Source organism: Nannospalax galili, unplaced genomic scaffold (genome assembly GCF_000622305.1).
Source record: "Nannospalax galili isolate Female #2095 unplaced genomic scaffold, S.galili_v1.0 scaffold459, whole genome shotgun sequence".
Lineage (NCBI taxonomy): Eukaryota > Metazoa > Chordata > Mammalia > Rodentia > Spalacidae > Nannospalax > Nannospalax galili.
In genome coordinates, this window is record NW_008344211.1 from 521,948 (window position 1) to 546,245 (window position 24,298).

General features: G+C 51.1%; 1 long non-coding RNA gene across 2 annotated transcripts in view; it reads left to right on the forward strand.

Annotated features, from left to right (window-relative positions):
- LOC103739999 overlaps window positions 1–22,965 on the forward strand; it is a 29,715-nt gene extending 6,750 nt beyond the window's left edge. Inside the window, exons 1-2 of one of the 2 annotated variants that reach the window (XR_607530.1) lie at window positions 9,914–10,566; window positions 19,852–22,965. This is a non-coding gene — a long non-coding RNA (uncharacterized LOC103739999). Of the gene's footprint in view, window positions 1–9,913; window positions 10,567–19,851 lie in introns of those variants that run through there. The other variant, XR_607529.1, reaches the window with a different exon arrangement.
- The last annotated feature ends 1,333 nt before the right edge of the window (window positions 22,966–24,298 follow it).

Genomic DNA, 24,298 nt, shown 5'->3' on the forward strand with positions numbered 1-24,298 from the left:
GGGCAGGACATTCACTTGCTGTCTTGTCCCTTCTGATTTTAGAAATCTTGGCTATTCTCCCTGGGCAGGTAGGAAGGGGACAGGTGGAAAGAGGGAGGGCATTCTCGCTTGCCTGTGCTATTCAGCACTCTGGGGCCTGTCTTTTTCTCACAGTGTTGGTCTTGCTTTGGCTATAGGTCCCTGCTGGCCACTCCTCTGTCGGTGGGAAGGTCATTCTGGAATATATATCTTCTCTTGGGGACCCAAGGTATGATTCTGCTTTGGAGACCGGTGCCAAACACCTGAGGCTTCCCACGAACACTTCTGGAGTGATGGACCAATGGGTAAACGAGCCAACAGAAACCTGCATTTAGAATCATAGAACTTTAAAGTATTTAGTTCAACACTCCAATAGTATAAGTAGGGAAACAGGGCAACAAAGGATGTGGTTTTCTCAGCCACAGTCCTGGATCCAGGACCTGTGACTGGCCACCACCCCTCAGAGCCTAGTCCCCACACAGCATTAGGTAGGGGAGTTGGGAGGAGGCCAGTATTCCTTTCTAACCAAGTTCTGGAACATCTTGTAGGCCCTGGGTAGTCCTGAGACCTCAGCCTGCCTCCTGAAAAGGGTCTCTGTGCCAGGTTGTACTGTAAGGCTTTCTGGCTGGGTCTGACTCCCTCCCTCATCCAGCTGCCTCTGGCCTTCCTCACACATTCTGACAAAAGTGAGGACATCTCTGATCAGAGAAATCATTCTTAGTTACTCTGATAACCAAAACCTTCAGGCTGTGACTTGAGCCTACTGCTGGTCCTGGTGCCAGACAGAAAAGCGGCAGCCTCCAGTTGGGAGGCACGCTGCTCTGGTCTTCATCCTCTCACTGGAAGGCATGGCTCTGAGGGATGAGAAGTAAAACATCAAGCTTTTAACCTGGGGTGTCAGTGTTAGAAAGATCTAGCAGTTTGGTCCCTGTCACTAGTTAGCAATGCCAATTTATTAATCTGTACACAGAAGACAACAACAGTGTGTGTGAGTGAAGATTTGATGTGACAATGTAAGTTGTACAACATCTTGTGCAAAGTAGGTATTATGATGATGATGATGGTGGTGATGTCGATGATGGTGATGAAGGTGATGATGGTGATTACGGTGATGATACTGGTAGTGATGATGCTCATGTTGGAGATATAGCGATAGTCATGGCGAAGGTGATGATGGTGTTGGTGATGATGGTGACGGTGGTGGTACTGTTGCTGCTGCCATAGTAGTAGTGGTGATAACACTAGCGGCCATTATAGTGGTGACACTGCTTGTGATATAAGTGGATTTGAATTATAGCCTGAGTCTTTCAAGGACCTCCCATAATGCTGCGCTAACATTTCAGAAAATATCTTTTTCTACAGCTACACAAAAGTGTATCCAACAGAACAGGGGCAGCCTGTCGCTACCTGGCTGGGGGCAGGGGGAAGGCAGACATTCGCTTGTTGTCTTGTCCCTTCTGATTTTAGAAATCTTGGCTATTCTCCCTGGACAGGTAGGAAGGGGACAGGCCTTATCAGTTCTTTAACCAGCTTCCTAATTGACAGATCTTTCAGCATGTTAAGATAAAGGCCTGGCATCGTGGTTGCTGCTGAGATTACCAGGCAACACTGTCCTTCAGGAACATAAAGACAAAGACAAAGGGCACGCTCGGACTCTCAGAATGATAAACATCTAGGCTTCACATGAATCAAAGAGCCACCATGAAACTTCTCAAGAAAAGCAGCCAGGAAGTGCTGGGAAGAGACCACACCTTGGACTCAAGAGGTCAGTCCAGCCAGGGCCAAAAGTCAGTTCACTGAGACAGAGCTGCTGTTCTGGCTATGCCAATACACAGTGCCATGATGAGAAAAACCAAGACAAAAATGGACAGTGTGGGGGCTGGAGAGACGGCTCAGTGGTTAAGAGCACTGGCAACTCTTGCAGAGGACCCAAGTCGGTTCCCAAAATCCACATTGTGGCTAACAACTGTCCATAACTCCAGTTCCAGGAGATCTGACACCCTTTCTGACCTCCACGGGCATTGCATGACATAAGTGTACTTACATACATGCAGGCAAAACACTCATATACATAAAAATAATAAATTTATCTTTAAAAAAGAAGGGGCAAGCTGGGTATAGTGGCTCACACCTTTAGTCCCGGCACTTGGGAGACAGAGGTGCGTGACTCTTTGTGAGTTCGAGGCCAGCCTGGTCTACACAGCAAGTTCCAGGCCAGCTGGGGCTACAGGGAGACCCAGCTTCAAAAGGACAAAAAGAAGAAAAAAAGAAGGGACAATGTGCTGCCTCTGCACAGCAGAAAGATGGGCTGGGAGGCTGTGACTGACAGGTGAGGAGGGCGGGCTTCATCAGTACACATAAGGAAGAATGTCCAGACCCATCTTCAACTCTCTGAAGGGTCAGGGCTCCTAAGCCTGACTCTCCTAGCCTTCCCATCAGTCCTTGGCATCAAGCACCCTGGATTATCTGTTCTGTTCTGTTGTTCAAACTCCTGTTTTTTTTTTCTTAGAAATTCTACTTCAAAGAACTTTACCTACAGTGGCAACACATCAAACATCTGGATGGTGGGTGCTGTGGCTGAGAAAGGTTGCAGGGTGGGTCCCACATGCTCAGCCATCATCTCCCACCCTGCACAGAGTTCCTCAGTGACCTCCAGGTCTCTGCCTGAAAGGGCTTGAGAGACATATCATGCCGCCTTGCAGCTCTGGCTGCTGCTGATAGGGCTATCCCCAGCATTCGGCCTGTGGTGCTGGCTGTGGGTACCAGCACTATGGAGGTCCTGGAAGGGGGTGTCTTGTTTGTCTGGGCAGGAATAAAGGGTTTAGCTGGTGGGGAATTGGAGAGCTGACGGCTATTCATGGTCTCTGCTCTCCCTTTCCCTGGAGCAAGAGTACAGAGCAGCCCCTGGCCCCTGAACCCCCTCCCAGGCCAGGGGTGGCTGACGGTCACCGCCTGGTTACATCTGCTATGCACGCGAGAGCGGTTCCAGATGTCCCAGAAGGACCCGCTCGAATGTCAATTCCATCTTCTCACAATCATTTTCCGCATCCTCTTAGCGCCGCAAGAACGCAGCCTGCTCGTTTGAATGCATAATTAGCCTGAGCATTCTACCTCGCTAATTTCAAGGCAGGGGACGCCAGTGGAGGGGGCTTAGGAATTTGCATATTAATTTAGCCGAGGGAGAGAAAAATTGTTTACCACTTTCTTCTCGCAGTTGCTCACAGAGGACTTAACTCTTTCTACTCTCCACCTGGAGCCTCAGGAAGGGTGTGGGGGGGGTGCGGCTAGCCCTCCCTAGGGTCCCAGCACATTCAACTCAGCCCATCTACATTCCACTGTGGCCACTCCAAGGCGCCTTTGCACATACCCCTGGGTTCAGCTAGCTGTCTCTGGCTTTACAGGGCCACGTGGGGCGACCCACTGATGACCTCAGGTATCTCTCTTCAGCTGACCTTCACCTACAACCTTCAGGAGTCAGTCATCTGGGTCCCTTAGCCACTCTATTGCCTTTATCTATTTGTTTATTTGTTCCATAATCTTTCACTGCACTCCACATCTGGGGTCAGTTAATACAGTGCTAGGTGTGTCGCAGATGGCAGGCCTATGGCTTCCCTACCTATGCTGCTCTCTCCACAGGACAACCCCCCTCACAGCAGTGACCAGTAGTGGGTAAGATTCTGCAAATAGCCCCCAGAATCCTCTGGAGCAAGCATCCTATCTGGAGAGTCAAGGCAGGCTTCCCTGAGGAGTGGCACCTGCCCTGGGTCTCCAAGGATAAGGATGATTCTCCAGTTGATGGAGCTGGGGGGCACACTGATACATGGGGGGGCATTTGTCCTTATTGTGTTTGAAGGCTTGTGAGGCTTCAGGACAGAACTGGGTGATGAACTCAAGTGTATGCTCTGAAAACAGCTGGGTCACCCTGAGCCGGTGTGTTACCTAGGGACACCCAGGAGTCACTTGGAAAAAGTGCAGTGAATAGCAATGATATGGGAAGCTCTACTTCTCACCGAGACTGTAGTTCCACACTGGAGAAGTGATGGTGTGTGTTGTACTTGACTCCCTAGGTAGGATCAAGCTTTGGGATCGGCTCCAAGCACTGGACAAGAGTCCCATGATACTTAGTTCCTTATTTCTGGGAGGCTTTGTTGGGGGCCAGTTAAGGCCCATCAAAAAGTCAGAGGCCTGTGAGGATCCTAAGCACCCATGGGGGCAGAAGGCAGAGGGCTGAGAGCAGGAATCAGGATGCTGGGAGAGGCAAGAGTGTTGACCGAAAGGATCTGAGGTGACCTCTGCAGAGAAAGTCCTGGCCAGGTCAGGTATGCAGTGGCTTGGTATCTTCTCTCTGGACCTCAGTGCCTTCATCTGTAGCCTGAGGCCTGGTCTCATCTCTAGTCACAGCAAACATCACCAATCATCAAAACAGCTTCTCCTGTGATCTGACAGGAGTTCATAGAGGCACCTGGAGTGGATGAGCACTGAGATGCCCTCAAGCTGTGGCCCTTTCTAGGCGAACCTGGACCCCGTGCAGTTTACCACATAGGCCAAGAGGTAAGCTGCTGACCATCTGTGACCTGCGTGGAATGCTTCTCACCCAGCATTAGTCCATATCGTCAATGCAGCCCAGGGTGAACTCCAAAGGGCCCTGTACTGCGCTGACACCTGGCACATGCTCAGTGAGACCAGCTCCCCTTAGCGCTGATGCACACACTCAGCAGACGAGGCGAATGACTGCAAGTACATTGTCATTCTAGGAGCTGCAGAGCCAGGGCTTTGATTCAAGGGACTTGGCTGTCAATGGAGCACAGGTGATCGGAATTCCCTGAAACACAACTGTGCCAGAGAGCCTAGACGCTGGTTTGGGACAGGGCAGAGTAGAGGCAGCCAGTAGAACTCAAGGGCACAATGGGATCTAGCACCAGGAAACTGCCGGCTGTGACGGAGCTGGCTATAAGTGAGGGGCTGCTAGGACCCCACGCTGACAGGGTCGCGCAGGAGGCAGGAGCAGGTGCTGAAGATACACCTGGTCCCTGTGCATGGATCGGCTGTGATGGAGCTGGCTATAAGTGAGGGGCTGCTAGGACCCCACGCTGACAGGGTCACGCAGGAGGCAGGAGCAGGTGCTGAAGATACACCTGGTCCCTGTGCATGGACTCAGAACAAGATGAATCCTTGGTCCCCCCCAACCCAGCTGGGCTCCTGGGCCCACAGACTCCTTGAGGGCTGGAGGCAGGCCCTTTGGTAGCTCAGCTTAGCTTAGCTAAGAGATGTGCCCTTGACAGAGGAGGGAAAAAGGCAGAGAAGGGTTCAGTAACTCACCCAAGGCCACATAGCTATCTGCAGAGTAGTATAGCCCTACTCATCTCTTTTAGTCCCTCAGAAGAACCCGGTGTGTGTATGTGGGGTCTTATGCAGTAAGGATCTCTAATAGGATTGGAGGACCTGAGAAGCATACCCCAGAGCTTGGAGGTCACAGAGGCAGACTCAGCTACCCCCCTATCCAGAGAGGAAGGTACTTCATGGAACAGGTGTGGCGTCAACTCCACTTGCGAAGTCACAATTGTTGCTCCATCAGGTAGTGGGAAGAACAGACCACCTTCATCCTGCATCCACTTTGCCTGAACCAAGGGCCACCTCCCTCTTCCCCTGCCTCCTGGGGCCTCCTGCATAGACACAAATTTCTAGGCCACTACAGGCCCATAATCCAGATTCCCATTGTGGACCTTCTGGCTGGAGTCCTCACCCATCTTGGGCCTGAGAGCTCCAGGGCAGGGAACAGAGTTCTCACCTCACAGCTAGCCAAGCCCAGCTGAGAGAAGCTGGGTACCAGCCATCCTTTCTGGGCCTCTCTCCCTCCCTTCTTGGGTCCGTTTCCCTCCCTGACACTCCCTCCCTCTGCCTTCCTCCTCCTCTGGGTCTCCCTCCCTGAGTTTCCTCCTCTTTAGAACCTTAGGTCCCTGAGGTCTATAGTGACGCAAGCTCCTTTCCCTCTGCTCCTGGGGTGTTTTTCAGGGACCTGTGAGGTGGGTGGCTAATAGAACCCTGATCCTTGGTCAGGAGACAGGGCTATGGCTGGAAGAAGTTCCGCTGCATGTGGAGGCTGAAGGCTGCTGGGGCAGGAAAGCTGTGGCCAGGCTGCCCTATAGCACACAAGGGCAGGTGCTGCCCTGTAGGCAGGCAGGAGCCCTGGGGAAGCAAGAACAGCTTGCTCTGGCCCCCTGCTGTCCCTGTTCATCCAAGTGAGGCAGGCGGGCTCCCTTTGTGTGGATGTGTGGGCGTTGTGGGCTGGGTCTGGAGGTAATTTGTCTGCCTCCTGCAGCTGGCTGTCATCTCACATCTGTGAAGCAGCTTCACTTCCCTGTCATTAAAAATCCCAGGTCTGACAGGTAGTGAAAATCCAACGTGAAAACAGCATCCCAGGGACCAGCCTCAGCCCCAGCAGGGGAGTCCTGCTCCCAGACCAGTCTATTCTCTCAGGCAGACCAGGTGGGAGTTGGCCCTCCACACTGTCCTAGAGTGGGCTGACTGGGTTGAACAGGTGTTTCCTGCCACACGATACACAAGGACCAAAGAGGAGAGAGAAAGGACAGAGGGAAAAGCCATAAGGCAGAGACTCACAATAGCCACTTGCTGCCTGGGCTGTGCCACACAGAAACCTGTAGGGGCCAAGCACTGCCCATCCATAGATGGGATAAGGAGACCCCAAAGATCCAGGCACACAGCCAGGACTCCCGCCATTGGCCTTTGCCTCTGCTGAGACTCCTGGCATGGGGCCCCACCAGGGGCCCAGGTTGGATGCCCCTGATGGATACTTTTTGGCTTACTTGATGCTTTTCTCCTGGACAGGAACAAAAAACCCTTGGGAAGGCCCAAGAGGGTCTAGAAAGGCCCAGTGTGTCTCTCCCTTCTTCCTAATGTCTCTGTCCTTAAGTATGGGGTCTAGACTCCAGGAGCTAGGTCAGGCTCCAACCTTATCTTTTGAAACCTTTCCAGGATGTGTGGCAGCTGCTGACTTCTCTGAACCTTCAGGGCTATGAAGTGCAGAGAGTGGGTAGGATGCACCAGGCTCTGCCACATGGTGTATACTGAACCCCAAACTCAAGGAGGAGACCAGCCTGTAGTGGGACCATCACCTATATATCTGCTTTTGGGCTTCTGAGAAATACTTGGTTCCTGGGGAAGTGGTGGGGTTGGGGTCCTTCTTCTCACAGGGGACCAAACCCACAGTGGACATCAGGACCCACCATAGATCATGCACCTTGCAAATCCTCCTTCCTTGGGAAGGAATATTAGACGTGATGCAAGGCAGGAGCAAGACTCACTGTGGGGAAGAGCCTCCTCTGTAGCAAGGACCTACCCATGAGTCAGGCTCAGGGGTAGCCTGCATAGTGGTACTGGGCCTGCCTTGCATGCCTGGGGGCCTGGTTAAGGCCATATCACTCAAGGCTGTGGACTGGACCTGAGAGGGTTAAGCCTGCCATCTTGTCCCCAGATTCAGTACACAGGTAGTGTTCACATCTAGAAATTTCAGAGGATTACAGGCATGGTTGATCCATCCTGCTTGGGGAACAGGGAGGTTCCTCCAGGGCCTGGAGCCCTCATGGAGCTGAGGAGCCCAGCATGCAGAGGGTTAAGCGCTGATGATGGCTTTGTCTCTGCATCAGTGTACATAATGTGCGCATTTGCATACTGCAGTGTGCGCTCAATTAAAATGAACTTTTAATTTCTTCTAAGTAAATTACTTTTTGCCGGTACGTGATGTGCACAAATGTCAGAATAATGGGAGAGCCTTAATGAGCTGAGGAGGGGATTGGGTGGGAGCTGTCGGGAACAACCCCTGGAACACACATGTCTACACATCATGCCAACATGGGGCACAAGCTGTACATGCTGTCCCTAGGGCAGGTCACACGCCAACCTGTGACTGCTGGCCATATCCTCCCAGCATGCTCACTGTATACACTCTAGCTGGTTGCAGACACCCACTCACACTGTCTCCAGTGTGAAGCTTGCACACTTACATATAGAGGGTCCCTCCAAGGGCCATGCAGACTCACCCAGTCTCGGATTCCTCTTCTACCCCTTATTTAGGCTATAAATAAGGGCGTAAGATTAGAGGGTTTGAAACAAAGAACTAGAACCCAGAACAAGAAGAAGACAGCATCAAACAGGGACCCCCTCCACCCTGGTGGGGCCAGTGGCCTGAGCCCAGATCTGTATCATACAGGAGGGTGGGCGACACTGTACCTGGCCAGGAAGGAAATAGGGAATCTGAGACTTCAAGACATGACTCTGGCCAGGACACACAGAGTGCAAGGATAAGGGCTGTCACCCCCAAGGCCTGTGCTCTGTCCCCACTGAACCTCCTGTCCTCACCCTTTTGACAGAAAGGTGTCAGTCTTCATCTCACTGGGCAGGGATGGGGCAAGGGGAAGCCAGGTGGAGTTCCCAGGCCCCAGCATCTGGCACAACTCCTTCAAACACAGCACTTGTTTCAGCACCTTGGAGAGAACCAGACGCCACCAGTTCAGTCCTGTAAGCAGGTCCTCCCGTAACCTAGAGGTAGCAGGCCACAGGTCACTGGGATCACTCATCTGGAATCAAGTGCAGGCTTGAGCACCCACAGTCCCACAGTCCTGTACATATCACTGGGAAGTGATATCTCTTTCAACACCTTGCATGTGCCCCAGGCCACCTTTAAATCCTGGTTCCATAGGGTAAAGGTGCTTGCTGCCAAATCTGATGATCTGAGGTTGATCTCTGGGACCTACCTAGATAGTGGAAGGAGAGAACTGACTTCCAAGAGCCGTCTTCTGACCGCCATGTACATGCAGGGGCGTGTACACACACACACACACACACACACACACACACACACACGTAATAAAAAATAACCCGGGGCTGGAGAGATGGCTCAGCAGTTAAGAACACTGACTGTTCTTGCAGAAGACCTGGGTTTGAATTCCAGCACCCACATGGCAGCTAACAACTGTCCGTAACTGCAGTTCCAGGGGATCCAATGCCCTCTTCTGTCCTCCTCAGGCATTGCACGACACAGGTGCACTCACATACATGCAGGCAATACACTCAACACATAAAATAAAAAAAATACAGTATTTTAAAAATTAAAATAAAATATTTTTGTTTTTATTGGGTTTTTAAAATTTCATACATTTCCCACTCAAATCTAGATGCCCTCCCCCATCCATGCCTCCCCCTATACCCCCCACCTAACCCTCTGTACTCTGCTGTACATGCTGAGTCCTATTCATTCAGGTGTTTGTACCCAAATGTCCTTCAGTGTAAACGTGTCCACTGGAGTCTAATCAGCCCATCACATGATCATATGTAAGTCATACTCTCCCTCACCCAGCAGCAATCAGTCTCAAACAGTTCTCTATCTAGTTCTGGCCTGCCATCTATTTTTCACCTCCCCTTTGGGCCTTTGTTTCGTTGAGCTGACATGGGTCCTGCACTTGATACCACCACTGCCACAAGCTCACATGAGCAAGCCTCCAGTGGCCTGGAAGCCTCTACTTCCCTGTAATCAAGAACCAGCCCTGGCTCTTACAATCTTTCCGTCTCCTCTTTTGCAATGATCCCTGAGCTGTGGGTAGGTAAGGTTCCGTAATAACAAATAAAATATTTAAAAATAAATAAATAAATAAATAACCCCCATTCCAGGTTGTGCCAGGTGTCTCTACTATCTAGACCACCATGTGGACACAACATTGGTCTCAGTTGTCTGGCAGAACCACCAGTGCGGCACAGGGGACAGTGCCCACCACCACCCGCCTTAAGTGTATGGTTGCTACTCTGAACAGCCTTGACTCACAAATAAAATATTTAAAAATAAATAAATAAATAAATAACCCCCATTCCAGGTTGTGCCAGGTGTCTCTACTATCTAGACCACCATGTGGACACAACATTGGTCTCAGTTGTCTGGCAGAACCACCAGTGCGGCACAGGGGACAGTGCCCACCACCACCCGCCTTAAGTGTATGGTTGCTACTCTGAACAGCCTTGACTCAGTCGCTCGTATATCCTCAACTTCCTTGGATCTAGATTGATCAACAGAACATCCAGTGTCAGTAACAACTCTCAGGAGGGTCTGACCTGCCTACTGTGCACCCTGCAGACGTCACGGAGGAAGGTGGCACCAGCAGGCACAAATCTCAGTGATAAGGGGGCACTAAATAATGTGGCTCTGCAGAGGGAGGTCAGGGAGGGCTTCCTGGAGGAGGGAGGCTGAAAGCCAACTGTGAAAGGTACATCAGGGTAAGCAGCTCTGGGAGGACACAGGGAGAGGAATCATAGGCCTGATTGGACTAGAGAATTCCATCTGTCCTGTGCAGGGCACCTTGTGTCTGGGGCTCTGGAAGGCGTAGTTACCAGGGAAAAGGAACTCGAGGGCACGCCAGTGAGAGGGGCCGTTCCACAGTCCACATGGTTGTAGCCCTCGGGGTGAGGACTCAGCAACAACATCGTGCCCTCCAAGCCGAAGGACGTGGGAGAGGAACAGATGGCGATGGATATATTGAACAGGTAGAGTAAGGGAGGGAGGTTAGGGGAGGACTCACCATGGAGCAGGAGGGGTGGGGACTGTGACTGGAGTTGGGGTGCTATGGTGTGATGGGTGATTTCCCAGAACACTGAAGTTTGGGAGATGGGGCTGCGTGTACACAAAGGCAGGGTGAGTTGACATTGTCCTATCCCAGGAAAGAGCTGGGAAGGGAGGCAGAAGGAGGTTCATGGGAGCTTATGTGTGAAGGCCAGTGCAAAAGAGAGGCTTCCAGAGATGCCTCCTGTGAGCAGCGCAGGGTAACAGACAAGCAGCCCATGCCTAGCTGTCCAGGGTAACAGATGGAGAGCCCAGGTCCAGCCATCACTGAGTAGATAGAGAAATTGAGCATGAATGGGTCACCTGGCTACTGGGACAGAGGAAAGGAGCTATGTCCGGCCTGGCAGGAGTGCCTGTGTGTGGCCTCCAGGAAGTGGGTGATGTTTGCCTCTGCATGTCCACTTGCCCGGGAACCCCTGCAGGCTTGCTGGAGGCTGGTAGTGGGAGGAGCAGGTGGTGCTGGGTGGGAGGCTAGCTTCACAAAATGCCCCTTTCTGCTGTCTCCAAACACACACCTTGGCTGGGCACCCACCCTCCAGGGCACACTCTGGTCCTCAGGCCCATGACCTACCCTGCCCCATCTTTGCCACAGGGTGCTAACTGCTCCCTGGCAGCTTGATTGTCCCCAGAGTGGTCTCCCTCTCCTTTCTGATCTGTGTGTAGCTGACAGCCAGGGCCCAAGTCAGGTCATGCACAAGTGGGGAGCAAGTTGGTAAGGCCCAGGCTCCAGGTTCCAGTTCTGTGTGCATTCTAGGTAGAGATGAGTGTTACACTCGGGCTCTTGAGACACCTGAGGATGTGAGCCCAGACCTAAGCCACTCCACTATCTGCTGTTCCCGCCAAGTCCCCATGCTGTTGTGGGGGACGGGCACCATCTCCGAGCCTTCTCAGTGACTGAGCTTCTAAGAGGATGAACCAACCTTCCGCTCTCTTCCTCCCTGTTGTTCATGCCCCTGGAGAGGCTTAACAATTACCACTCCCTGGAAAGCTAGGATGTGTGTGCGTATTCCAGTGTATACACATGTGCATATATGTGCTTATGTGTGCGTGTAGGCATGTCAGCTACGTGTATATGCCTGTGCCGTGTGTCTGCACTCACATGAGGTGACTAGAGCCCAGCTTCCCCCCATCGCTGAAATTTACATTGAACCACAAATTAATTTCATAATTTTTTCCTCTCTAATTATGCCAACATCTGTTGCAAGGCAAGCTGTGTGCATGCATCTTAATGTCCCTCCCCTGCTTGCCTGCTCACAGCATCGCTGTCTGTCTCTGTACTGAACTTTTCAATAATTATTGCAGAGAGAAGATCTCAATTTCCATTTCTCTTGCCCTTCAAGGAAGAGAAATGATGGGGGAGGGGGAGAGGAACAGAGAGGGGGACAGAGAGGAAGGGAAGGAAAGGCAGGAGGGAGGCAGAAGGAGGCACCTGGTGGGCTGCGGGGGCCTCTTTGTTCCTACAGGAAGACAGGATGGTAGTGAGAGGGCACGGGGGCAAGAGAGGTAAGGAGAGCAGCTGGGAGTCAGGCAGCCATGGCGCCTGTGGCCGGAGACATCGCTGTTTCCCCAAAGCTGGGGGGTGAGGGGTGCACAGAATCTCGGCATAACTTTCCACCTCCTGTGAGCATGCCACTCTCACAGTGAACATGAGTGTGCCTGTGCACATGTATGGACCTGTGTGGACCTGTACATCCATGCTCAGCCCTGCCTGACAGGTGAACAACAGAGATAGCCAGCATCAGGCCACTTGGCTGCAGTCAGGCATAGGCTCTAGGTCTGGACCTTGTGTGCATCTTGTGAAGCTAGGTGGGCACAGCTCCTCCCTCATGAGCCTCAGCCTCCTTGGGCATCTAAGGAGAGCCAAACATCCACCATTCACATTCAGTGCTTGCACAGAGAGTGCTTGCACGCAGCAGGGGTTCCCTGTGACTAGTGAAGGCCAGTGCTCTCCACTTTGGTTCCTGCTTGGGGATGGCAGATCGGCACCACAGGAGTGGGTCTGCGTGCCCTAAGCTTGTCATTCTTTCTTGCCATCACTGGAAGAGCCCCTGTGGGTTCCCCTGCCACGCAGGTCCTCCTCCCCATAGTCCAGCCACCTGACAGTGGCTGCAGCGGCGCGTCTGAACATACTGCCTGACTTGAAGCTGCCTGTCACTCCTCAGTCCCGTGTGATCGCACCCATTCTCCTGTGACAGCACTCTAGGCCCTGATCCCTCAGACCCTCATCCCTTGTGCTCTTGAGGTACACCTGAACACCAGCCTGTGGGGACCTCACAGCCCTTCCACATGCCTTCCATCCCAACCCTCTACCTGGAGATTCGCAATCCTGCTTGGTGTTCCCCAGGAGGATGTCCAGGCCTCTGCCAGGTGGGGCGAGGAAGCCCAAGCTTGTACCACACAGACCCCCTTGTAGACATCACTTGTCTGTTTCTCTGCATCCCTTACCTTTTCCAGGGCAGAGCATTTATCTCAGTCCTGGGGCTGAACCGTGGCTAATGTTTGAGAGCATTTTGTTCAATACTAAATAAATCCCAGAGCAGAGACACACTTCCCAGCCCTCCTAATCCATTTCTGAGGCTCTGGCAGCCAAAGACCCTCATCCTGATGGTCTATATGTCCAGCTGTCCAGTAAAGGGTCATCAGGGACTAGGAAGAGACGCTATCACCCAACCCCATATGTCTAGACACCATGTGCCAATGCCACCAAGAGACGCAGAAAGTACAGTGAAAAAGCCTCGACATTCAGGTCAGGCGGTGCCACCCTCTAAGGCACCTGCAGGGCTGTCACGGGCTCAGAGTGAGGCTCCTCCCCTGCAGAGCCCCCAAAATGTACTTGATGACACAGTGTATGAATGGAGTCTAGAGGGATGAGGAAGGCCATGATAGGACCAGAATGCCACCCGAACCACCTCACGGGGGAAGGACAGGAGGCTGCAGAGGGAGATGGTGAAACTGCTCCAGGCTAAGAAAAATGGACATTGGAATCATGCTCCTGCTGAAGACAGCTGCTTAACTGCACAGAACCCGCATGCTGTAGTTTAGATGGGGAGTGTCCCCCTTCAAGGCTTATGTATAGATGGCTTGGTCCCCAGCTGTGGGTCCAATCATTGAGAGGTAACTGGATCCTGAAGGCTCTGCCTTAATCAGTGGGTAATCCACTGAGAGAGTCATAATATGATGGCACTGTTGGGAGGTGGGAGGAAGGAGGTCACTGGGGGCGTGTCCTGAGGGACAGTCTTCCCTGGGATCTGCCCTTCTCTTTGCTCTTTTCTTGAAAAATGGTTTTAATCTAATTTTTATTATTTTTATTTTATGTGTATGACTGTATTGCCTGCATGTATGTAAATGCACCTGTGTTATGTAATGCCCATGGAGGCCAGAAGAAGGTGTCAGATCCCCTGGAACTGGAGTTATGGATGGTAGTTAGCCGCCATGTGCATGCTGGGATTTGAACCCAAATCCTCTGCAAGGGCAGCCAGTGCTCTAACCACTGAGACACCTCTCCAGCCCCATAAAATCTATTTGTATTTTATGTGCATGTACATAAGGGCACCCATATTGTACAATGTCCACAGAGGCCAGAAGAGGGTGTCACTGGAGTTACAGACTGTTGTTAGCTGCCATGTGCTCTTAACCCGAGCCATCATCTCTCCAGCCCCCCCTTTCCTTCCCCTCCCCTCTTTTCCTTCCCTCTCCTTCTCTCCCCTTCCTCCACCCCCACCTTCCTAGCTGCAATGAGGCAGCCATGAGGTGAACAGCCTTTGTCCCACTCTCCAGCCACCCTCCCCCACAACCCCTCCCCCAGGCCCAAAGCAATAAATCCGGATCACTTGGGCTGAAACCTCTGAAACTCTGCGTCAAACCAACTCCTCCCCCTCAAGTTGCTTCAGCTGTCTGACACAGCAATCAAAGTGTGGCCCACAGCATGGAACTCCGTTTTCAGCAGTGCACAGACAGCACACTCAACCCAGCTTTCTGCCTGGAGAAACCTTCCAGACTCTGCTCAGTGCTCAGTAGAGTTGGTGTTCAGGAGGCTGGAACCACATGTGATAAAGGAGGGAAGGCACAGGCCCTGCAGGAACTGTCACCAAAGGTGTGGAGGTGACAGGTGCTCAGTCCAGACAGCTAGAGCTCAGAGACCTGCTGACGGCCCTGGAAAGGCACTTCTCGGGAACAGGGTTATGCTGGCCCCGGCACAAGCAATGCTGAGGCCTACCTTGTTAAAAGGCACAGAACTGGGGCTGGAGAGATAGCTCAGTGGTTAAGAGCACTGACTGCTCTTGCGGAGGACCCGGGTTCAATTCCCAGCACCCACATGGCGGCTACAAACCATCTTAACTCCAGTTCCAGGGGACTCGGAAACCCACTTCCAACCTCCCCGGCATTGCACAACATGAGTGCACATACATGCAGGCAACACACTCACATACATAAAGTAAAAATAATAAACAAACAAATAATTGTTTTAAAAAGGCACAGAATGGCTTTGCCAGATCAGGCTTCATGGCTGGAATGAACCTACCCCTCCTATAGAAGACAGCTCAGAGGACAGACCCAGAGGGGACCCAGATGCTGGAATTAGGAGAGGAAGATTTGAAAGGAAGACAAGTCAGGAGACTGAGGCTCTCAACACGGGGAACACAGGGGGAATCTAAGGCTAAATCCAGTGAAAAATACAGTGTCTGAGACCAGAGATCCGCAATGAGGAGCAATTTGGATTGAAAAATAAGAGTGGACATGAAGATGGGTCCATAAAAAATCCAAATTTAAGCACACACACATTTTTTAAAAAACCTTTTAAAAACTCAACACAGGGCTGGGGACACGTCTCAGTGTTTGTTTAACATGAAGCTCTGGGTTCCATCCCAAGCATTCATTTCACTGTGAATGAGGCTTTATTCCCAGCTCTCAGAATGTAGATACAGGAGGATCAGAAGTTCAAGGTCATCCTCAGCTACGTAAGGCCAGCCTCGGGCTACAGGAGACCCTGTCTCAAACAAAACACATCGCCAGCACAGAACCTGCAGCCAGTGGACACTATCAAGTGGTGTCACAAGTACACGATTTAGATCTGGAAGGAAAAGACAGAGCTCGCAGCAGAAGAAACATTTGGAGAAATAAAAACTGGAAAATAACCAAATTGGATAAAAACTATCAAGGCACAAATCAGTGAAGTGTTGACTAACCCTTAAACAAACAAACAAAAAATCCTTCGGTAATCAGTGAAATGAAGCATTTTCAGACAAAACGCAAGAAAAACCATCTCAATAGACATGTAGGAACCATGTAGGAACCACAAAGTCCTTCAGGGCAGGGAGAACCTCAGACCCATGAGGGAAATGAAGCCCTAGAAAACCAGAATGTGCTGGTGTAAAGCCCTCTTCCCATTTCTAAACCTTCGAAACCGATAGAGGTAACAAGGTCTGGTGGAGGTGTGACATCTGCAGCAGGAAAACGTGATGGAGATGAAGCACGGGAGGTAGAGGCAGCTCAGTGCCATTTCCTTTCATAGGATCAGGTCAGTTCAGCACGCAAATCAGTGAAGGCCATGCAACACTAAGACATGAAAATCTGGAACATCACAGCCAAGCCACTAAAATCAAAGCTGAAGATGCAGCCTCAGACAAAAGCAAATGTGTCCCGGACAGGGGTGTGACAAGGAGCACAGAGAACATGGGGCGAGCCACAAGGGGTGTGGTGGCACACACCTTTAATCCCAGCACTTGGTAGAGGCAGGTGGGTCTCTGTGAGTTTGAGAAAGGACAAGAGGAATGGGAGAGGTGAGAAGCTAAAGGCAACGCTGTCGGCCCTCTGGACCTAACTGATATTAATAGAGCTTTTCACTGGACAAAAACAGAACCCAGGAATTTTCCCAAATGTACCTGGATCATTCACCATAAAACATGACTTCATAGGGGCTGGAGAGATGGCTCAGCAGTTAAGAACATGGTTGTTCTTGCAGAAGACCCGGGTTCGAATCCCAGCACCCACGTGGCAGCTAACAGCTGTCCGTAACTCCAGTCCCAGGAGATCAGACAATCACTTCTGACCTCCTCGAGCATTGCACAACAGGGGTACACTTACCTACATGCAGGCAATACACACATACACATAAAATTTTTTTAAAAAACATGACAATAAATATGAAAGGATTAACATCATACAGCATATGTTCTCTCACAAACTAGAAATTAATTATACTAAGAAATCTGAGGATGGCTGAGGTGGCGCGCGCCTTTAATCCCAGCACTTGGAAGGCAGAGGCAGGAGAATCTCTGTGCAAATAAGATCAGCTTTGTCTCCGTAGTGAGTTTCAGGAATGCTGGGGCTACAGGGAGACCCTGTTTCAGAGAGAGAGAGAGAAAGAGAGAGAGAGAGAGAGAGACAGAGACAGAGACAGAGACAGAGGGAGAGAGACAGAGAGGGAGAGAGAGAGACAGAGACAGAGACAGAGAGACAGAGAGGGAGAGAGACAGAGACAGAGACAGACAGAGACAGAGAGGCCTGGCACAGTAACATGTCTTTAATCCCAGCACTCAGGACACAGAGGCAGGTGGATCTCTGTGTTGAGGCCACCCTCGTCTACATAGTGTGTTCTAGGCCAGGAGCCGGGTGTGGTGGCAAGTGCTTTTAATCCCAGCACTCAGGAACAGAGGCAGGCAGATCTCTGAGACTGAGACCAGCCTGGTTTACATAGTAAATTCCAAGTCAGCTGGGGCTTCAGGGAAATCCTGTCTCAAAAAGACATGGCGGCGGAGGGGGGGGTATTTGTAAAATTCCCTTAAATATTTGAAAATTAAGCCATAGAATTCTAAATAATACATGGGTAAAATAACAACTTGAAAAGGAAATTAGAAATAATAATAAAAAACATGACACATCAAAATTTGTGGGCTAGGCCAGGTGCAGTAGTGCACACCCTTAATCCTAGGAAGCAGAGGCAGGTGGATCTCTGTGAGTTCTAGGTCAACCTGTTCTATATAACGAGTTCCAGGCCAGCCATAGGGCTACAGAGTAGGATCCTATTCCCCCATAACCCCCCAAAAAATAAAAATTGTGGGCTATATTAAAAGCTGTGCTTTGAGTGAGATTTACAGCTTTAAGTGCTGTTAGAAGTCTAAAGTCTTCAAATAAATGTTCTAAGTTTCAACCTTGAAAATCTTGAAGGAAAAAAAGAGTCCAGCCATCAAGAAGCAGGTTGTGAGGAAGCATGGAAATGAACCAGAGAAGCAAAGACACGCAAGTCAGTTCTTTGAAAAGATTGATAAAATGGGTGAATTTTCAGGTTTTCCCTCAAAGAAAGAGGGAAAGAGACAGAGACAGGAACAGAGATGGCCGGCATCAAGAATGAAGGCAGTTCGTTAAAAAGGTAACTGTGGAAGCTGGGTTTGGTGGTGCACAGCTGTGATCCCAGTGCTTGCGTGGGTGAGGCAGGAGGATCAGGAGTTCAAGGTCATCCTCAGCTACCAAGAGTTTGGGGCCAGCTTGGACTACAGGAGACCTAAAAACAAAAAGCAATCAAAACATAGGCAAACAAACAAAAGGGAAGTCTGGAAATAGTCAAATTTATTCCACTACATTTAACCTAAAGGAGTCAGATAGTCCTCCAAAGACACTGTCTTGTGTTGTGATGTTGTTAACGTCTTATCCAGGGGACAAGAAATGGAAAGGTTATGGTTGCATAGTGATATGTTTGTGTGTCAAGTTGACAGGGTCAATTGTGCTGGATAGTTTTAGTTGTCAACTTGATACACCTGGGTAGAGAGAGCCTCAACTGGTGAGTTACCTCCACTGGACTGGCCATATCTGTGGGGCATCTTCTGGACAGTGCCACCCCTGGGCAGGTAGGCCTATATTGTATATGGGCCAGAGGAGCAAGCCAGTAAACAGCATTCCTCCATGGCCTGTGCTCTGGCTCCTGCCCCCAGGTCACTGCCCTGAGTTCCTGTCTTGGGCTCCACGATGAACTGTGATGTAGGAGATGTAAGCCAAATTAACCCTTTCCTTCCCAAGTTGGTATTGGTCAGAGTGTTTTGACACAGCCACGGAGAAGCAAACTAGAACAGAAAAAAGTTACCAAAACTAACACAAGAAGACACAGAAATTCTGAGAAGACAATGAATCAGATAAAAACTGAATCCAAGACTGGAGAGGTGGCTCAGCAGTTAAGAGCACTGGCTGCTCTCGCAGAGGACCTGGCTTCGATTCCCAGCACCCACATGACGGCTAACAAACAACCATAACTCCAGTTCCAGGGGATCCCACACCCTCTTCTGACCTCCGTGGGCATTGCACGACATGGGTCAGCAATGTATTCTATACATAAAATAATAATAACTGAATCTGGAACGAAAAAGCCCCACATAGAAAAAGCAGAGGCAGCTGGCTCCAGGAAGGATGTATCATCAGCTTGTGCTGACAAAGCATGGAAAGAGTTAAAACCAAAGGTGATGACTTGAGTCACCTAGAGTCCCTGTGACCCACAGCGTCTGTGGCAGGCTTGGTTTAGAGAGGCAGGTGGGTCAGAGAGACCCAAGTCACACAGGACGTGAGAGAGCTCCTCTTCAGTGCCCTCATCTGTGGGAAGATTCTGGCTTCCTGCAACCTGAGTCCCTGTGTCCTCTGTGAGCCTTTGGTGCGAACAGCAAACCCCCATGAGAAGAGTGGGAGCCGAAGGGTCAGCCACAGCTGCGCTTGGCAGGCAGTTCACCTGCATCTCTGGACTTGGCATCTTGTTAGCTTGTTCACGTGAACTCCTCCAGGCAGGGACCCGTTCTCACCAATAATAAAGACCCAAACTACACATCTACAGTCACCAGAAAGTGTAGAACTAATGATGTCAGGTCAAACCTCAAAAACCAAGACAAACACAGAAGCAGGGTGACCCCAGGAGAGGATGTGACCCCAAGAGATCTCACACTCCTGTCTCCAGGAACATGAGGGAGCAGAAAGACCCTGGCCCTCACAACCCCACCCCTTTGAGGCAGCTCCCTCAGGCCTTCCAATGCCCCAGGGAGCAGGTGGAGCTATTCCTCCACCCAGAGGAAACGTGCCAGGTTGGGCTGTTTTCTCAAGATCAGCAAGCAGGGACCACAGCTTTCCACCAAAACACCCATCTCTCCTAACATTCTGAAAAAGGAAAAAACCCCCAAACTGAAAATCCAAACATATAACTCTAATAACAAGTCCTTGTTTCTGTTCTGCTTTAGGTGCCAGGATGTGCAGAGCAGGACCTGGGGCTTAATGGAGTGCGACCTAGACAACTGACTGCTGTTCCTATAGCTGCTGTTTCATTTTTGTTAGACTGTTCAAGTCTGCTTTGGAAGCAGATGCATACAGGTAATAAAATTTCCTGAAGAACCAGTCTTTGTGCACAGGGGGCCTTGACACCTTCTGGCCTGTCTGAGGTCGGCACTCTAGAGAGCATCCAACTGGAGTAACCCCAGCTGGGGCTTCTTCTCTAGCCACCTCTGGAGTCTGCATCTGCTCACCTGCCCCACCTGACTCAGGTAACCCTGTCCTCCATGAATGCATCTATGGTTGTGGAGCCTTCTTCAGCTCCAGCCCTGCAGGGTGGAGGCTCAGGACCCTCCCTGAGCACAGACTGGGGAACAATGGAATCCATCAGACACTGAATGCACGCTGCTCTGCACTCTCAGTGGGGTGAGACAGCCAACGCTGCCTTCGTTCACTTCTCCGACAGGACATTGGGGCGTCGAAGCAGGAATCCACATTCTCCAAGGCAAACCCGTGGCTCTCCTCTTCACCATGTGTGGGAGCCTCAGTCTCTGCTCATGTGGCACCTGCCTGGACCCTGAAGACCACAAACATGCCTGTGAACTGGGCAGCTACATGGGCCTGATGCACAACAGTCCTCAGTAGACTCATGTGGAGGGCTGGTAACCTGCTGCAGCCTGAGTTTCCTCACCTGTGGAAGAAGCAACCAGTTGCCCGCCCAGCACAAAGAACACAGGTGCTAGCAGGCCAACACCCACCATCCCTGGACAAGTGATGCCATCCCTGGACCCAGTGTTGACAGCAGACATCTAGGGGCTACAGAGGAGAGGCAGGTTAGGACTCCCCGGCCCTGCTCCCACCTTTGGAAGAAGCTGGAGGCTCTAGCTAACCCCTCCTCTGATGTTTGCTGTTTTGTTGTTGTTGTTAATTCCTCGCCAGGTGGAACCAGCACTGTGGGGCTTAATTAAGCTCAGCCAGCTGTTGCTGAACACGGGAATGATCTCAGCAGAGTCAGCCTCAAGCAGTGGAGCGGGGAGGGCTGAGGCCACAGAACCCCAGGCCCAGGCAAAATGTAGTCTGAATTTGGGGAGTAGAAAACTGGGGTTGGGGGGCGCTTCTGGGTAAATCCAAGGATGCCCAGCTGCCATTTCCTCCCCCTGTGCCCCCCGACCCCCGCCATTTGTTGAAGGATCTCAGTGCCTAAAAATGGAGATTCATTCCCAAAGGACAAAGAGAGACTTTGTAGAGGGGATAAGAGTCCAAGGGAAATTTTAAGGATGTACTGCCCAGCTCCGGGGCAGCAACGCGGGAGCTCTGGTACCTGTATAGGAGATTATGTACGTTCATGTGTGTGTGTGTGTGTGTGTGTGTGTGTGTGTGTGTGTGTGTATTGAAAGGGAGGCAGATGTATTGGATGGAGAATGTGCATGTTAAGGGGATGTGTGTGTGTTGGGATGTGTGTGTCTATGTGTGGTGAAGGGAGACAGGTATGTTAGAGGGAAAATGTGTTTGTGTATGTTGGGGGAATGTGTGTGCGTGTGTGTGTGTGTGTGCACATGCATGCTATGGCAGAGCAGAGATGTGTACAGGAAAGTATGTGATTATGTGTATATAGGGGACGTGGGGGGGTCAGGGTGTGACGTGGTGTGTAAGTTTGAGGTTCTCTGTCCACACTACCAGTGATAGTCCAGAGTTTGCTTTTCCCTCTGGATTTTCACAGAACTGCACTCACAACCTCTGTAAGACATTAACAGATGCTTTAGCGAATTGCTTAGTTGGGAGCTGTAAGCACTGGGCTAAACTAAGTGGAGCGGGTATCCTGGCTACAGTGCTTCTCCAAACCCCTTGCAGGTCCAAGGGATGGGTACCCCAGAACCTTTTATCTGAGGTGTCAGTAAGTTAAACACACTAGCAAATATCTGGTTAAGGGAGTCAGGTGCAGAAAGTGGAGTGGCCCGGGAACTAACCACATGAGGGTTTATGAAAAGGCAGCTGGCTCCGGAGTAGGTAAGAGAATGGGCCTCACCCACACCTCGGCCCCTGCCTCCCTCAACCAAACTGTCAGTCCCCCAAAGATACAAAGAATCCCTAGAAACAAGAGAGGACACCCAAGTGGTAAGCAAAGGTGTCCGACCCTGGATGGGACACCACTGTACGCCCATTTGTATACACACACACAGAGCCAGGACCAGTGAAGACACAAGAGACGGGCACATGTGCTCTTGGACCATGGGGGCTAAACTACACCTCCTTACTCTGGAAAGTTGTTGGTTGGATGAAGAGCAGCAGCCCATGTTGTCTGCAATCTACCTACCGCTCCTGCCTTTCCACAGGCCTCTGTGAAAGCTTAGGGGCGAAGTGAGGCCTCTTCCTGAACTTACACTTCAATAAACTTACAGTTTATTGAAGAGCACCAGGAAGTGAATCCTGTAAGTGGGCAAGACGCAGAAGAGCAAAAGTGACATTATCCTGGGGTGAACTCCAGCTCAACCTTGAACAAAACTGCTCTGTCCTCACTCTGGCTTACTAGCTCCATCACACTGTGAACGGTGGGTGAGGCAGAACGAACCTGCTGGAGGTGATCAGCGGGTAGCAAGTGCCTTGGAAGCTTTTTGTTGCAGGTGACTGGTTTAAGCAACGGGCCCTAAATGGGGTCTAGAGATACAGCATCTCAAAGGGGCTGATGCCATCCAAGGCCTGGATTCTTCTGATTTTCAAGCTGCCCGGAGATGACCTCCCCTGGGTCACATTCCAGCAGATGCCAGCAGGTTTGTTCCAGACTGTCTTTTCAAGGATCTTGGTTTTAGCAAACTGCCTGGTTGGCCAGGAGGCCACCCGCAGGGCAGAAGCAGAGTTGTGTGGGGTGTCACCTAGCTGTTCCTCCAGGGAAAGGACAGGATGTGAGTTTGCAGCCCATTATAAAAGTTTGGAGTTTGCTAAGCGCACAGTTCCTCACTGCAATGAGCACACTCTGTATGCATAGTGTCCACCTGGCCGTGTCCATGGGGCTTGGGGACAAGGGAAACAGACACATGGTCCCAGCTTCTTGCTGTGCCAGGAGTAATAAAGATCCGTCTCAGATCCAGGAGGCTCCTGTTTCCTGCTAGCATCTTCGAAACCATGGCAGGCCACTGTGCCTGCTTCCAACCCTTCACAGGGTGCCCCGCTGACAAAAAGGCTCAGCAGTTCAGGGCACAGTGACAGGTGAGCTCTGCCTTCCTGTAGGTCACTGTTCAGGAACAAGAAATATGTGCCAGAAGTCTCTCTGTAATCTCTTGGGGTTACAGAGTTGACAGGGGGCAGCATGGGGCCGGCCAGACAGGAGGGGATTGCCCTGGGGAGATGAAAGGCCTGGCAGGTCCTGTTTTCAGATGTGCTGGACTGTACCCAGGGCCCCTGAAAGGCCAAGCCATGTGCCTGGGCCGTGATTAGCTAACCTTCCCCAGGAAAGTGTTTGCCATCAAAGCCATCAACTGACCCCACTTTGCTCCCATTCTTCTGGATGTCACCACCTGATTTGATGACCTGGGTCTTCTTGGCACCAGACAAGGAGCAGATACCTCCCATACCTCCCAAGCCCCCATACTGGGACCAGTCCATACCTCCTCAGATATCTTTATCACAGCTGAGAGCAAGCAGCCCCGGGTCCCCGTCCCTCCCAGGCACCATCTTAGCCCCCTATTCACCAACTGCCTATAGGGAAAGGAATGAAGGATGGGTAAGGAACCAGCCCCTCACTGGCCTCCTGGCTCCCTGAGTTGGACTCACCTGTGCTGGGTCTCACATGAAACCACACCTGAACAGTTGGCTTGGGTCCTGCCCATAGGTGCTGCTTGTCTCCTTCCCATGTTATTGTCCCTCACCACGCTTCTATTTGATGCACGCTCCTTCCCCACCATGGCCACTGCCTCAGATAATTGACACACACTTCACCCAATGAGCCAGCAGGTCCCTTTTGACTCTCACCAAGGAAGTGCTACTGAGTCGAGGTGGTTTGTAGATGTACTGCTTGAGGTTGGGGGACCTGGGCTCCCTTAGGCTGGTCTTTGGGAGGACTTCTCTGATGTAGGGACCTTTGTTCAGGCTAGTTTTAGGGAGAAGGGGAGAGGCCTGCTCTCAGGAGCCTCTTAGATATGCTTTTTTTGTTTTGAGTTTTGTTGTTGTTGGTTTTATGGGCTATTTTGCAGTGTTGGCGATTGAATTCAGGGTCTTGTATGTGCTAGACAAGCCTTCCACCACAGAGTGACACTTCCAGCCCTTCAGACTTGCTTTCGGCAAGCTCATTCCTTTAGGAAGATGCCCAAATCGTGGAAATAATCCATGGAGGGCCCAGCAGGGAGGAACATCCTTGATGAGGTCAGAGGGCAGAAAGCTAGTGTTTGGCCAGAATGTCATGACACCGTCACTGGGTGACACGAA